This window comes from Branchiostoma belcheri, unplaced genomic scaffold (assembly GCF_001625305.1).
Source record: "Branchiostoma belcheri isolate BF01 breed outbred unplaced genomic scaffold, Haploidv18h27 scaffold166, whole genome shotgun sequence".
In the NCBI taxonomy this organism is placed as follows: domain Eukaryota; kingdom Metazoa; phylum Chordata; class Leptocardii; order Amphioxiformes; family Branchiostomatidae; genus Branchiostoma; species Branchiostoma belcheri.
Window position 1 is genome coordinate 130,788 of NW_017803113.1, and position 9,469 is coordinate 140,256.

Here is a 9,469-nt window from a genome sequence, read left to right on the forward strand (position 1 = left end):
TGCCTCATACATGGCACAGTTCCCGCGCGGGAAACTCTCCACCTCCCGTACCTCGGCTTACCTGTTTTGGCATATCGTATTACCTGGATGTCTAACCTTCATCGACGTGTATTTGATCTCGTTTGAATTCTATGAAACATCAATAGAAAAGCCCAGCCTACACGTTTGAGGAAGCAAGCTCCGACTTCGTGCCCTGCGTGTGGCTCGGGTTGGAGACCCTCCTTCAGGATGGACAGGAGTTTCTGGTGCAGGGTCAGGAGCTCCTAAACTTGCTTTTGTCATTACTAGTAATATTTTCCTTTTTTTAATGTTCCTTGCAACTTACTAAACACACACACACACACACCATCTGGTTTCTCATCTATTGATCCCAGTCTTGCAAGGACTAGCAGCCCACAAAATATTCTCAAAACCTCTTCCCAAAAGTAAATTTTTGATGACTTATAGTTTCTTGAAGGATGGTACACTCACTGTATCTGTTCTTGATCTATAAAACATCAATAACCACCTCATTAACGAATAGGTAAGTAAAATGTTCCTATTTTTCCTACATGTTTGAGGAAGCAAGCCCCGACTTCATGCCCGGCCTGAGGCTCGGGTTGGAGTCCCTCCTTCAGGGTGGACAGGAGTTTCTGGTGCAGGGTCAGCAGCTGCTCAATGTTGGAGAACAGGATCCAGATGGTCTCTTCTGTAATCAGCTTGTCGTTGTGGGTCGCCATGCGGGAACGCATTCTCTTCAGGAAGGCCTATGTAAATAGATTGTACATGTAAAAACTGCACAAAAATTGGTAAAAGCGTATATACAGCTGCTACTTTCGGAAGTTAAGGAAAAATGCTTTTAGTTAACAAATTACAGGCTATTTTGGATGCAAAAACAGGATCCAGATGGTCTCTTCTGTAATCAGCTTGTCGTTGTGGGTAGCCATGCGGGAACGCATTCTCTACAGTCATATAAATGGAGCTTCCCTGGTTACCACAGCTAAGTTTATAGAACTCACACCTGTTTTTTTACAAATCTTTTTCAGTAATGTTACAGGTTACCCAATGAAAAAGAGTGTTTGGGTCACCTCTTCAGGAATGTCTGAACAAATAGAATATACTTAACTGCACAATTGTACAAGATAAACAACATAAGGCACCTACTGCTATATGACAACAAAAATATTATGAGACTTATATATGGATGATTTGGGTGACAAAACCCAAAATCTGTTTTACTCTGAGTAAGCCAGGATACCCAAAGAAAAGGTGACGAAATGGATACTCTAAGAAAGCTCAACAAATAATCTTTTTATTTAAGAAAAGCTCGACAAAAAATATTTTCATTTAAAAAATCTTTTATTAACAAAATGTCCAAAAGAGCAATTTCTTTTTGTATAACCCTTCAGAAAGCAAAGGAAATATGCCTTTAAGTTAATAAATCACAGAATATATGATGAAAAATCTCATAAATACAATTTCAATGCAAAACCATGGCAAAACATATCTAACGTTAATGTGCAATGCAAAATTAATATTCTACCTACAAATACAAGTACCTGTGCGCGCGCATAACTAACACCATTAGAAAACGTTTCTTTACCGTGACCAGAAATTCTAAGGTGTGGACGTAGTCTTCCTCTGTTTTCAGTATCTCCTTGATAACATGGACCCTCATACGGTCCCGCTTCTCCTGGGCAGGGTCTTCTGGCTGTTTCGCTTCTCCAGTCGCCATCTTGTGCCTCCTTCTTCTTCTGTTCCAGACGACGGAAAAAAACGCCGAATATCGCCCAAATTCTGCCGGCCTGGGCGGCACCTGGTTGCGAGGACCGACCTGGAATGTAATTTGGTGTCTGGCGACATTTTAGCGTCAGTTTCTGGTAAATATGTATCTGTAAAGAATGAATATTGATGTTGATATAGAGTTGTTGCTGCCGACGTCACCAACTCGAAACTGCCGCCAAGTTGCCGTCTGACCTATGACCGCCTGGATGAGTCGACTGATGCGCGGGGGGGTGTCTAAGACGATTTTATCAGTCCCCCCAAATATATTTAGGCCATGTCGATTTGATTATATGGATGACATCCCCTGGGAACCTCAAAACCGATGCGAGCATGCGAATAAAAAAAGTTTGGCAAAAAAAGGTTTAACAAATGACTTTACATCACACAGAGTACAGGTATGGCGAATAACAGAATCTTTATTTTAATTTCTTCACATTTTCTTCTTTTCCTTTGGAACTGATCTTGGCATTCTAAGACATTAGTATCGTTCTCCAACATTTTTGGGCAATCTTCGGCATAAATTTGCCAATTTTGCAGTTGTATGGTTGAAAACTTTTTTTTGAAATGGATAAAAATTCATGCACGGGTGGATGTCATCCATATAATCAAATCAACAAGACCTTAATTACAGTCAAACCCGTACAAGTGATCACCTTTACATATTCTAAGGGCCACCTGGCCTATGTGATCACTTTTTCGTGGTACCTTAGATAATGAAAGTTTTATTGCATTAAGTTTTTGTCCGTCAGGCTATTTTATATTGCAAGAGTTCCAACAATCATTAATATTTTTTGCTTTATTCATTACTTGCTCTGCCATGTTCACATTAGATATAACTGGTACAGGTAAACATATAGATAAATGATTAAAAAAATACAAGGTTTTACCTAATAGAAGGTAAAATGTTGACAATTCAATGAATACCTGAGATGATTCAGAATCTGAAGATTGTCAATACATGATTACTGTAACATCAATTCAGCTTCAAAATGTCATGAAGTTGATTTCCTATCCTTTGTGACAAACAGATTTACCTTAAGGCAAAACAGCAGATCAGAGAACTGACATCTATACAAGGTAATAGTAATCAGTAATGTTGACAAGCACTGCATAATATTATTAATTTGATAATACAAGTTCTATGGGAATGTACCCAGTCAGTCATTTACAATATTGAATCAGAAAAAATATTTGTCACATTGTCATCAGTCTGTTGTTCTTATTGTTGTGCTCAGGTCCACTGAAAATGTTTCTAAAAAAGCAGTTTGGTAAAATACAATGAGAAACGTGGTAACACCCACTTCTCTTGAAAATCAGCTTACGGTACTGCTATCCATCTGTATTGTTATCTACCTGCATTGTAGAGAGTAGTGCACCAAAGTCCTGAGTATTCAAAGATTATAAATTATCCATGCCAGGTCTGAACAAAGACTGGGAAAAGTTTTAGAAACTAACTTGTTTATCAATTCAGGAACAGTTGGTTGTTAGTATTCTTCAATCTTATTTGAACATACAATGTACACATCTGAAGCCATAATGTTATCTGTTATACACAGTTTCCACCGAACTGCACACAGATAAAATGTGTGGTTGGCATTCTTGCACCCACGAGTAAAGTTCCAATAGGAACATCTCACATCACCATTTTGGCCAGATCCGGGGCGACTTCCTCCAGTGTTTCCATGAACACCTGAAGTGTAGCCTTGCCCTTCCGCCCAACGACGTCCAGCAGTTCCCTTGCTCTGTCATGAGATGTTCTGTTGGCCCTGATGATCTCACAGTCCTCTTCACTGAGGTGGCCACGTGCCTGGAGACGTTCCAGGATTGGCTCCACGTGCCGCAAGGCCTGGACCAGCTCTGGGCGGTTCCTGGTGAGCGGGGTCTCCACATACAGCAGGTCACTGACCTGTTCCATGAACCCGAGCATGAGGTGGACGATTCTACCGCCCTCTGCTGCTGCCTTGCTTATCTCCTCCTTGCTGTAGGAGTAGAATTCCTCCCTGTGTTCCTTCAGTGCACGTCGCTGAGCACCCTCTCTACTGTGCCTGTTCCTGGGCTGCACTCATCCAGCACATCAGCGATGATGTTCTCCAGCTGCTGCAGCATCTTGCCGCACTGCACCTTGTCACCCTGCAGACTCCGGACACAGATGTTGACTGTACGGCCGTCCGGAGAGAGTTTGATCAGACCTTCCACATTCCTGTCCACACACTTAGCGCCATCTCTCCACAGCAGCGGGCGATTCTCCTGCTCCCTCATCAGGCGGGACTGCACTCGGGGGAAGAACCCGGAGGAGAACATGTCAGTGGAGTCGGCACACTGGACTTGCTTCCCAAAGTAGACAACCTTTGGCTCTTGAGTTGGTTGCCAAACCTGGACAGGCATGGTTAGTGTCAGCAGCCCTGGGAAGATGAAGGTCTGCCCATCATAGGAGTGGCAGAGCTGGAACTCTTGCAGCAGGGTGATGAGGAGATCCACGTCAGCAACGTCTTGGAAGACGCGCTGGATCTCCTCCCTGGTGACGTAGTCTTCACTGGTTCTCTCCAGGCGGGCAATGGGGAAGTTGACTGGAGCCATCATTCGGCCGAAGATGTCTGTGCAGAGCCAGTTGGGCTTCAGGACAATAATGGGATCAGAAGAACTTCGACAGGCGAAGATGATCTGTAAAACAAAAGTTCAATCATTCCACATCAACTCAGTTCCATTGCTCTGAGAAAAGTAGGTCGGAGCAAACTCAACAACAACACATAATGAAAAGTTGGCACTGTTATATAGATATATAGATATATAGATAGATAGATAGATAGATAGATAGATAGATAGATACTTCTTATAATATAAATATATACAGGGTACTAAGCAGATCCTAATTATTAAATATTATACACTGTACAGGATCTGCTTTTCATAAGCTTCCCACAAATAGTGACAGCCTACCTCCCCCAGATTGTCCAGAAATCGTGTTGACTCCCGCAGGAAATCCTCATCCACATGTGGGTCGATCTCTTTGACTGCGTCCACGTAGTCTGGCCACCTCAGTACAGGACACTTCGGGCTGCACTTCGTCTGGCACCAGGTGGGCAGCCGCTTGATGATCTTTGCGCACAGTTTGGGCATCTGGCGTTGGTGCTGTGCAAGTTGTAAATGGAAATACATGACTGATCATTTATTACCTCCATGAAAAATGGAGGTATTGTTTTTGGCCTGTCTCTGTGTTTGTGTGTGTGTTTGTGTTTCCGCACATTTGTAGTCAGCATAACTTCATAGCCTCTTATCACCTGCTAAACTCAGCCTCGTTCACGGAATGGGTCTGGACCCTTCAACTGCAACAGTGAACAGAGACGGGGGGCGACACAGGTTATCTGACACGCACAACCCTCTGCTGCAATCATGTGTTTCCAACGTCACGTCCCGGAAGCTGTAAGTCATTCCGTGAACAAGGCTGATAGAGTTGGTTGAAAATTTAGGTACGTCCCAATTTACTCAGTGTTGGCTAGAACGTTTAGCCCTTTTGGTCATAATGAAGTATAATAACACAGATAAACTTTCATGCTGCTACACTATTATTGACAATGACAATGACAATGAACTTTATTGCATGTTCACGCCCTACACGGGCCAAATGCACTTAAGTTAAATAACTTGGTAACAAGAATAGAAGAAGCAATTGTAACATTCGTATGCTATTTTTCTATCTATAGGATCTAACTACAGGATTATTATTACACACACTTACCTCTGACATGGCCTTCTTCATCTTAGCCAGCAGCTTCTTGAGCCGGTCCATCTCAGGTGTTCGCGTCAACTTACAGTTCATCAGGAAGACTTCGTCTGAGATACGGAGGTGATCTTGGAACTCCGCTTTCATCAACTGCAGGAGATGAGCAGCTTGGCGCTGTCCTGAATGGCATGAGCAAAACAACATTTTGGCATGGCGTGTAATATATGTCTACAAATCCATTATGCTAAATCCTTTATGCCGCCCATCCTTTCCAGCTCTATCTTGATTACTATTCTCTAATGACTACTGAGTAATGCATACAGCACACTGCAGTTGCAATTGCCTTGCTTCGTCCAGTAATAACGCGAAGTTGAAGACCCATGTGAATTGCCCAATGCATGTGTTATAATACTTCTGTATCATAAGTTTATTTTGCTGTGTCCAGTAATAACATGATGCTGGCTTTTGATTTGAAGACGGATAGATACCACATACGGTTAATCTTGAATACAAAGCAAAATGATCTAAGGAGGGCCTGCAAGGGGGGGGGGTAGTGATTACGAATTACGCAAAATTTTCGCCACCTATTATGAATTACGTTAAAGTCTCAGAGCTGATTACGACTTTACGATTTGCGGCTAATGTCCAATTGCGAATTACGTTGAACAGCGAGCAGATTATTATTGGACTGAGCAGAGCACTTTGGACTAATGCCTCTGACTATTTACAGCTTAGAGGTACATATCCAATATTTTATAAAAAACTTCTTTGTTACATAGCGGATCATAATGACCCCCAGTGGTGGTCTTCACGCTTCTTTAAAAATGGAAAAATCTCAAGATTTTGTCAAGATTTTAGACAAAATCTTGAGATCTTATGAGACAATCTTGAGATTTTTCATGACAATCTCCTGGACCAGATCTTTCAGAAAGTCTTGAGATGAAAACAAAAGGTCTCAAGATCTTTCCAAATGTTTTCAAAGCATCTTGAGATTTTTCCGTAGCATCTCGAGATGCTTAAAAAAATATCAAGATTTTTAAAGTAATCTTGAAAAAACTTGAGATCTTTTAAACAATCTTGATATTTTTCAAAGCATGTCGAGATGCTATGGAAAAATTTCAAGATACTTTGAAAACATTTGGAAAGATCTTGAGACCTTTTGTTTTCATCTCAAGATTTTCTGAAAGATCTTAAGATTGTCATGAAAAATTTCAAGATTGTCTTATAAGATCTCAAGATTAAGCCTAAAATATTGAGATCTTTGGAATAAATCTTGAGATTTTTCAATTTTTCACGCAGTGTGAAGACCCCCGCTGGGGGTCATTATGATCCGCTACGTAACAGAGAAGTTTGTGACAAAAGATTGGATATGTTGACCTTTAAGCTGTAAATAGTCAGAAGCATTAGTCCAAAGTGCTCTGCTCAGTCCAATAATAATCTGCTCGCTGTTGTTGATTTTTGCGGAGGCTACCTACGAATTACGAAGTCTAAAACGGCCTGATTACGCCTTACGAAAAAGGGCTTGCAGGCCCTCTCTAAGGTTTGTCATTCTCTTGTGCCCTTCACTATTACAGACAGACCTGTCTACTTACCACGTGTGGGTGACACTTTGTCAGCATGACTGGCCACAAGGATGACGTCACGCTGCCGGTTTGGGTTGCAGGATTTGATGAAACTCAGCCACCAGTGGACCTGGGGCCGAACATTCAACAACTAATTTACATACATTGTAGTTGCGACCTCATACCTTCGCCAAATTATGTTTACCTTACACAGTGCAGCTGGCGAATTATGTTACAACTGGCAAATTCCTTGTTATGAATTATATCAAATTCATGAAATATATCATTATTATCAACCTAATGACAGTCTTATCCTCACAAAGGCCAGTCTAACATTTCCTCATAAATTATGCAAATCAGGTCCTGATTTGAATAATTTATGTTTAATAATGTTTAAATTCATTTAACTTCCAAAGCTTCCTGCGGAAAGTGTGAAATTCTCAGCGGTTACCACTATGGAATTCCCAAATTTTCTCATTAATTATGCAAATTAGGCCTTCATTTACATAATTGATATCTGCTGATGTCCAGCTGTTCTCAATTACGTATGTCATATGTTTGGTGCGTCTTATCATGGAACACAGCGGTTTTAGAGAATTTCCTCAATTTGCAAATTATATCCTTATTTGCATAATTATGTCAAGCATCACATAAGCTACCTACATACCAAAAATCATGATGATTTCTCAACCGGTTCTTGAGTTATCCTCCTTGAAGCTTCAACATTTTTCAACAAATGCCCCTGCAGTTCTAGAGGGACCAAACTCATGTCACTTCTTCCCTTGCACAAGAGTTCCTTTGCACAAGAGCTACCTACCAAATTTCGTGCCCCCAGCTTGTCTAGATTATATCAAAACCAGAAGTTCTGCTGGAGTACCTTGGAAAGCCGCCAGGGGGCTCAAAATCTAATAGCTTCTAGGTCTCATCAAGACCTATTCATCTATAATTATATATCAAGACAATCCATTTAAGCCTTCTCGAGTTATCATGTATACAGACACACACACAAACGCCTTCTTGGCGAGGTAAATATTCTATTCATTGGCATTACCTATTGCCTATTGCATAATTGCATGATTAACAGTTGTGTATGGCAATTATGTTAAATGCTGATTCAGTGCTGTTTACGTCTTGTTCTTTGGTGTCGTCCATGATGTTGTACAGCACAATGGAGATGGTGTTCTCTGCATCCATGAACATGCTGTGGGTTACCGCGTACTCCGACTGCCCAGCAAAATCCCACAGGCTGACCTCCCCCACCCCTGGAATATGGAACGTCCCAACATCCACCCCTGGGGTGGGGTCGTAAAGCTCCTTGGCTGACGACGATTTTCTCAGTCCTTGGAGCAGTGCTGGCACGGTGCCCTGTTGGACAGCATTAGATTGTTCGATTTGGACATCTTTGATAAAATTTGTGGCCTAGCTTAAGAAATTCAGTATCTATTTATCAAGGATTCATTTTGTTTCGTAAAACGCGCTTGAGGCTTTCTGGAACAAGCGAAGTTCCTACTTACCCTTTGAAAACTTATCTTGAGTGTGGACTTTCCTGCTCCCGCCATCCCAAACAACGACACCTTACACCTGTCGGTCTTCACTCTGCCAGGCTTCTGCAGCTCGCTGTGCAACTTCTCTTGTGTTGCTTCCTTTTGCAGGTTTTAGTGGGAGGTAAAATAACCAAGGAGTGTATATATATAACTTCATAAACTTGGTCATCTTAATCAACAGGTTTAAGCAATAATACTGGAATTATTTTAATTCATACATGTAACGTAGCACCAGCACCAGAACAATACCCCAGTCACATTATCCATGACAATACTATTCACCTGTAGGAGATGCCGAGTCTCCTCGTCACGCGCTACATCAGAAGGTGTCCGTCCGACCTGTACAGAAAAACACCAGAAATGTGAAGTCCAGGGTCAGCAGGGATGGGTTCAACACGGACAGCAGTTATCACATGGGTAAGAGGCATTACATGTAGTTAAAGTTGTGTACATCAACAAAGGTTCCTGAAACTCCTACTCCTATGAATCCATGATATTGAGTTTATAATACACAGTCACTTGTTTCAAATGGACCCTACAGATTACGCCAAATTGCTGTGGTTACGTGTGAGAAACAAATGTGACGGCTCACGGCACACTTTCGGGTTGTTTGAACGCCAAAGTATGGGCCCCCTAGCAGATTCGTTCTGAAACTGTAGGATGGTAACAGTAATGTTTAAACATCTTTGGGCCACACCAATTTAATTTCTTGGTTAACGGATTCGCCCGCTTCATTTTTTTCTGATTTGCAAATAAAAATTCAGAATCAACTGCAAAATGCTCATATTTTGCCCTGAACGGTTGAAAACAGTCCCTTTCTTCCTAGTTGTTACTGAGTTATTCCATCTTTCAATGCAGTGGTATCATTAAAAGTTTAA

The 9,469-nt window shown here is 41.5% G+C and overlaps 1 pseudogene; it reads right to left on the bottom strand.

Moving 5' to 3' along the window:
- Positions 1-3,397: 3,397 nt before the first annotated feature.
- Positions 3,398-8,922, bottom strand: LOC109466406 (annotated as a pseudogene).
- Positions 8,923-9,469: the final 547 nt, after the last annotated feature.